A 7,580-nucleotide genomic window follows, 5' to 3' on the forward strand; every position below is an offset into this window, starting at 1 on the left:
TATATTATGTATTTGTTGTTATTTTATTTCGTGTAAGTTGACAGTACACACATGAGATCAATATCACCAGTGTTATGGGCAATAAAAAGACTAATAATAACGTAGACAGGTCTTTTAAAAATTCATGTATTAATCCATACAGAAAAAAAAAATGAAAAACATAAAAATTCTTGATTAATATATAGATTTTAATGGGTCGCATTCATACGTCTGCGGGTACGTTTGCTGGTAAAAAAATTGAAAAACGACAGTAGCATGCTAACGTCACACAAACGTTTATTTTAAGGGCCCTCTTGGTAATCCCAGTATTCATCAGCAACTAATCCGAGTTATGACAGGTATTAACACTTCATTTATGATTCCAAAACGTTCCGTGTACAACCCAAATCGATGTGTTGTTTACACAAAAACAAAGTCAACGACTACAACATTCCATTCTTTTTCATTATGAAAACGACAAAAAAAGGAATCGTAAACATGAAATTGTTATGACTACCACTTTTACCACGTAAAACATAAAATTAGGTACTAAAACAGTAGAGTGTCACGTTATAATCCTTGCGGAACTCCTTCCTCCATCCGCCACTTGATTTAAGAACATGTAAGTACGTTAATAAGAAACAATAGATACTAAACAAGCAAGCATCAATAGAATAGAACCCAAATGAATTTTCCGACCTAGCGAACAGTAAAAATCGCTATACCGGGGAAACAAAATTGACATTTCAATTATTTCACAAGATTTGCTAATCGTGTCTCACGCTTACATGGCCTTCTCGCAGTGGATGGCAGGCCGTTTTGGCGGCTGATGGTAGAAATGAACGTCGAGTCTAGGCCTACTGCTATTCCCCGAGGGATTACTGGGTCGACAAGATTATAATACAATCAAAATAGTAAAGGGAGAGAGAGAGACAGAAAAGAGCGACAGTCGATTAAACGAAGAGCAACCACTTTTATTAGTCCGGTTGTGCCTTCCTGTTTGATAACTTGAGCACGTACGTGTACGTATACATATAAATTGAAGGGGAGCATCTCTCTCTTTTTGCATGTGTGTATAAATATATGTATGTATGTATGTATGTATGTACAACAGACAATCGTGATTTGGTAATTTATTATGTGGATAAGACAGGAACGGTAACGCTAGGCATTTGTCTTCAGTACCATTTTTTCTGCTAATTATGGTAAACCGCCATACAGAGGTCAATAATTTCGGGAGCCTTCGAAGTAAGTACGTAAACGATTTGTTATTTTGTAATTTCTCGAATAAAATAATTCCATAGTTATAACTTCGTTTACTTTCTGTAGCGATGTGACCTTCAGTTTGACCGGCGCAAAGTAGAAAAGAACAGCACTAGGCCAGAAAAAGGAGACAACTCTCGATCAAACTCTTAACCGGTGAGGAGCGTAAAATCCGTACAGTACTGCACGGAAAAATTGACCATTTTATCCACTACAATTGCATTGCTCAAATGTGCTGCTATTGGTACCGTTTACTACTGAAAATATCAACGAGATGTTTATTTATATTTGAAGAAATATTAAAGGCTTTAACGCTTGTCTTCGACTCGCACTACTATTCATGATTGAACAAAACATTTGGCATGTACTGTATGAAAAAGTATGTTTAATGAACAAGAGTCGAGAGTATAATGAGCTTTTTTTTACCTGACTACGATTTTGCCAGCGCGCGTCCACGACATTGGAAAGGATATCTCGCTAGAGAAAGTAAATGAAGTATAATTACTTGTTGATAATATTCAATATGTAGTGAGTGAATGGAATGAGTAGATTTGTTAAATGTAGTCACCCGAAGAGTTCCATCTACGTTAGAGCCAGGTAATCAGTTCCCTTTGTTCTGCCATCAGTATCGATTATTCGGTCCATTTGTTGTCGTCTTGCGGCAAACACATAAATCTTCGACAGGAAAATGGGCCTGCCTCTCTCTTCCTCGTTCGAAAATAAAGAAACTCCCGTTTCCTTCCCAATAAATTACCTCTTCGAACGCCACGACCGAGAAAAGTTTTGATCGCTAAAATTGAGTTATTTTAAGTCAACGTCAGTTACGTAGTACACATAGATAGCCATGGACCTTCGGGCAACTGTTCCCAATATCTACGTGATGAGAAATTTTCCATTTAAGAACTACGTAGAAACATTATCAGCAGTTTTTATCAATAAATATTTCAACTTATTGCCAAAAAGTGGGAGAGGCCCACTATTTTATATAGCATAAAACTGCATGGGATTTGCCCACTCTAACTGTATTATCCATAATGTCCTACCAATCTTTCACCCGTTTTCCTTAGTAACTGCTATAGCGTTTTAGAAAATACCACAAATGGCGCAGTAAACGCCATCTGTAGCACAATGCTACATTTTAGGATTACGTATGCTCCTACATGGTCCACTTGTGTGGATATCTACTTGCTGAAACGAATCCCGGCGTAGCTAACCTCAACGTGATAGGCACGTTACCATAATGGGATAAAATAATTCCGACCCAGTTCCTACTTTTTCTGTCACCTCTTCATATTTAACCTTTTCTGTCCGTAGTATTCGTCTGTAACGTCACATCTTGATCGCTTCTACTTTTCTGTTTTCGTACTCTTATTGATAACCCATTATTGTCAAAAGGTCGCCAGTCTGGTGGGACACGCACCTCCACTCTTTCCTATCATGAGCTAATCTTCGCATTTATCTAAAACTAGAACATCCCGCATCCTTAACTATTTGTGAGAATAGTAATCTAACTAGGTCTATGTCTACTACTCTTACTAGCTCCTGTTTCTGCTTTTAATATGTCTCTAACTAAACCTCCATGTCCTTCGTATCCTACCAACCTAACTCGCCTATTTTTTATTAGTTTTCATAGCGCCCTCTGTTCTCCTACGCTTTCTAATGCGACTCGACCTTGCGCTATTTATTTTCTGTGTTACATCCCTACTGCTCCTTCCAACCTGACTTATTTGACTTCCTAATAGATATACCGAAAATCAGTCACTTCCCTTTCCCTGCTTAATGATGACCGTTTAGTCGAAATAATTATTGAGCAATTTATTACATATTTGATTGAAATCGTCAATTCCTATTATTTGTAACAATTTAGTAACCAAATAGGTAACTGCGAATTACTTAGCGAGTATATGGTTCGTTTATTTTCGAATTCAATCTCCAAATCATATTCACAGCCCGTTTCCCCCGCTCGTTCCGCACTTTTTACGGTTGGCAATACGTTTATTCCGCGTCCGTCGCGAAGAGATTGCATCCAAATATACGCGACGCGGCGCGTCGCGTCACCCCCCATTATTTTTAGCCCCCTGTGCGATCCACTTCAACGCTTTTGTCTCTCGCGCATTACAGGAAATTCCTCGATTAGTAAAGATTAGTAAAATCTATTTTGGAGACGGGAAAATTAATCACTCATATTACGCCGTCAAAATACGAAGCATCGGGATTTACCTAGTTGAAAATTTCACCACCGTCGTGTGCATTCACGACATACAGGCCGTATCACAAGTGAACCAAATAATTTCATTGTCCACTCACGATTACGGTAATTTATCGTTTATTTAATGTCAAAAGTATAATCTTCCGCCTGGAAACCTTCAACTAGCAAAGAATTGCTTTTAATCGGGGTACCTAATCGATTATACGTATTATTGGATTAATTTTTAAAGAAGAACAATACAGATGGAAGACCATTTGGGAAAGAAGATGGTAGATAAGTAAATGCTCGTCTAATAAAACGATATTAAAACGTTATCCGAGTGAAATAAGTCGGCAGGATAGCAGAGAGAGAGAGAGAGAGAGGAGGCAGTAAAGAAGAAATATTAAGGAAGCCCGTGCGCCAGCAAATCCAGTCGAACTTAGCAGCACAAGTTGGGGATCAATGGATCAGGAACGCTTTGGAAAGACTTTCTTTTGTCTAAAGGTTCTTTTTCTCGAAATTTATAATGGCCTCCTCGCACCGAACCAACTAATTGATTTCAGAGCTGTCAGTTTTCCATGCCGATAGATAGTATCATATAGTAGGTAGTATAAAAACCGTTTTAATTTTTTTTTTTATTTTCTTCCCAACATAAACAAATTTATCTAGGAAAGTACTGTCCGAAATTTGTTAAATACTTTCTTATAAGCTAATGGTATCTCAGCAATATTAACAAACGAAAGACGAAATCATTCGAATGTGAACACATTTGGTGTAGCATTAAGTTCAAGGTTGACCATCGAATTTAATTGATTTTATTTTAATTGAAAATCCTTTAACACTTACGAAAAAATTATTGAGTGATTTGCCAAACACAACTTTTTATGAATAAATGCTATAGAACAAGTAAGAAAATTTATAAAGAATACAAACAAGAATAGGTTAGTAGCAATTGTGGAATGTATACGTCCAACAGAAATTTCCACAAAAAAAAATGTGATTGCCCGACTGAAAATTAGTTCAGTGTAGTGTCCGATCCGGCTCAGGATTGCCTGAAGACTGATAAGGGATAAATTACGTCACAGGATCAGTTTAAAAGATCCATGCCGGATTCGTTCCAAAGATCCATGCTGGATCCGTTTCATTATATATTATAATTAAATTGAAAAATTCGTAAAGAATGAGTAGTAAATGCACCATTATGATGTTCATAATATAATCAAAATAATAATTTAGTCATATCATTAATAATAAATTTAATGTTTGATTAGAAATATTACATATAGAATGGATCAATGTACCGAAACCGTAATAAGATACGTGGTACTGGATTCTGATAAGCAACTGATAAGATGACTGGATCAAAGGATAGGATGCTACACTTTGATCAGAAACTAATCAGATAGCTGGATTAAGGGAAAGGACACTGTACGTTGATCAGTTCCTGATCAGGTGACCAGATCAAAGGATAGAGTATATTATACTCTGATTGGGAACTGATCAGATGGCCGAATTACGGAAAATCTGATCCGTATCTGATCATAATCCGGGTTCCCTGAACTAATTTCCAGTCGGGTGGGTGAGAACATAGTTTACGAAAATTGAACTCGATTTATTCAATTGAGAATCAGTTTTGAAAGTTATGAAATGACTTGTTACTGCCTATCATCGTTCTAAATTTTCGAAATCGGTTTCGAAATGTAACTTTCAACGGTAGGCCGTTGTAGATGAGCCGGGAAATCCTCAAAAACAATTTGATGAAGATAAAGGCTCAGGTAAAGAGCGTCGACAAATAGATCAAACTCCAGTCGATCCGCAATTGAGTAGAAAGCTTTGGTAATGATCTCCATTGAGCCCTGGATGAGGCAGATATAAATTTGTGGCGCTTTCGCTAACTCCAGGGCAGGGGACAAAATGGCGGGTACACGTCCCGTTACAGTCGCCATGACGACGCGCTCCTCGGTCCTTAGACTGGGAAAATAGGTCGGGAAAAGCGATCGCGACGCGGTCACCGTCTCGCGCCCGCCACTCGCGACGATGTCAAGGGTGGATGTGGTGTGAGGGTTGGAAACTTCAGGACCGGCAGAACTAAATTAAGCGAGAAATCTTTGGGTACATAATTAGGAGCAACGAGCCATGTCGAGATTATGCACGAGCGAACTCAGGTCTATCTCACACTTACGCTACAATCAACTGCACTACACTGTATTAATGTTAACGTCGATTTAAAAACCGAAATTAAATTCAATTAAGAGTAAAATACACCAACTTGTTTCGAGTGTAGTAGAATTGTAACCGACTTGATTTCAAATGCATATATTTCACGCTTATACCTTGTACGAATCAATTAACCACAAATTTACATTTACAAAAAACATAAAATTGTTATAATCGGAACAATTCGTACGCATTCGGATTCAATACCCGGCCGATACAACACTTTTTTTTTTGGTTTTTTTATTTGCCTTCACGGTTTTATACTAAGTACCTACCGAAAAAATGTACCAGAAGTTTCAACGTTCACCTATTAATGTAAACTGTAAAGAATAATTAAGAAAAATGCCATCTGTTCTTTGGTGTTTGATTCTATCTCAAGCTTAAATAAGGTTGCAATTAATAAAAAGTTAAATGTCCTTTTAACGTTTATTGGTCTATGACGTCAAGATTTATTGAGCGTGGAAAATCATGCTTCAAAATGTCATACTGCGCCATCTATTACCAAATAAAGAAAGACCCTTCGTTTTATTTTCACTAAGGAAAAATTTTGGGGACAGAAAGCTGCTGGATAATAAAAGTGAAATTGATTATTTATTAATTATCTATCAGGAAATGAAATAGCATTATTACAATAAAAGAAGTTAAATTTTTATGAACAATAAATTATTGATTTAGCATCAAATTAAAGTAAGAAATAAATACACCAAACAAAAGCAATCGCAGTGATTTCATCGTGAAACTTACAAAATAACAAAATAAAATAAACAAACGAAGAAATATTTTATTGTGAAACTCATAAAAAAACCATATCACAGAAAAAATGGTAGGTACAAATGGTACATTGTAACAATTAAACAGTTATCGAACAATAGACATAGACTGGTACAGAGAAGAATATATTTGAGAGTGATTACTGCCTTCCGATACCATTACCAAAAGTTATACGTACCAGATAAATATTTTTGGGAAAGAGAAGTTAATTTTAATTAACACAAATTTAATTCGTAATTTTTTACGCTTCATAAGAAATGTAATTAAAATTATCTACACATGTGTGGTTCATTCTGTATTCGACGTACATCATTCCGGTGGAATGCCAATAGTACAAGGCTAGTACAACCAGCATGTGCCACCACTGGTGGGAATGTCCTAAAAAATCGAATTTTCCCGCGAAAAATCGTTCAGGAAGTTTCGTAATATAAATCAAAAATGCGGTCCCACTTATCGTGTACATTCCAATAACTCGTGGAAGAAATAACTAAAAGAGAAACCATTTCAGTTGACTCAAAAAATGGTATCCTTAATGGTCCCCCATAACCACAAAACATGATAAAAATACCCTGACGTTATGAAGAACCAAAACCTTACACCAATACAAGAAAATATGGAAAGAGTAAAAACGAATTAGTTTTAACAGCTATATTTACACTGGGAAATGAGAATAGGACAGCAAGGTACTAGGAGGAAGAAGGGTTGAAAATATGCAGACTATGTCAACTGGAACCAGAGAAGCTGAATCAAATTTTTGAGAGGTGTGGGATAACAGGAAACGGTACCAAAAAATGGGAAATTCAAGTGGAAAGAAAGGATTGACTAAAAAGGATGAGAGGAATATTATAGAGGATGAAAATAGCAGAAAAGCGAAAAGAATAAATGTAGTTTGTAAAATTTATATATATGTATAAATAGAGTAATAAATTTGGGTTCAAAACTGCCATAGTCCGCAATAAAACTGTGGCATTTATCTTCTTCTTTCAACTTATGTACTACTAATTAAACTAGAGCGGTTGCTGACTGAGAACGTCTACATTTAATCACGACAGGCGTTGCAGAGTATATCGTAAACATATAAAAGAGATGCCAGGTGTGAATTGCAGCGGTCACTAATAAAGAAAAAGGAATAACACTACACCAATCGATGTGTAACAGAAAG

Source organism: Agrilus planipennis, unplaced genomic scaffold, assembly GCF_000699045.2.
Source record: "Agrilus planipennis isolate EAB-ADULT unplaced genomic scaffold, Apla_2.0 scaffold49, whole genome shotgun sequence".
Classification (NCBI taxonomy): domain Eukaryota; kingdom Metazoa; phylum Arthropoda; class Insecta; order Coleoptera; family Buprestidae; genus Agrilus; species Agrilus planipennis.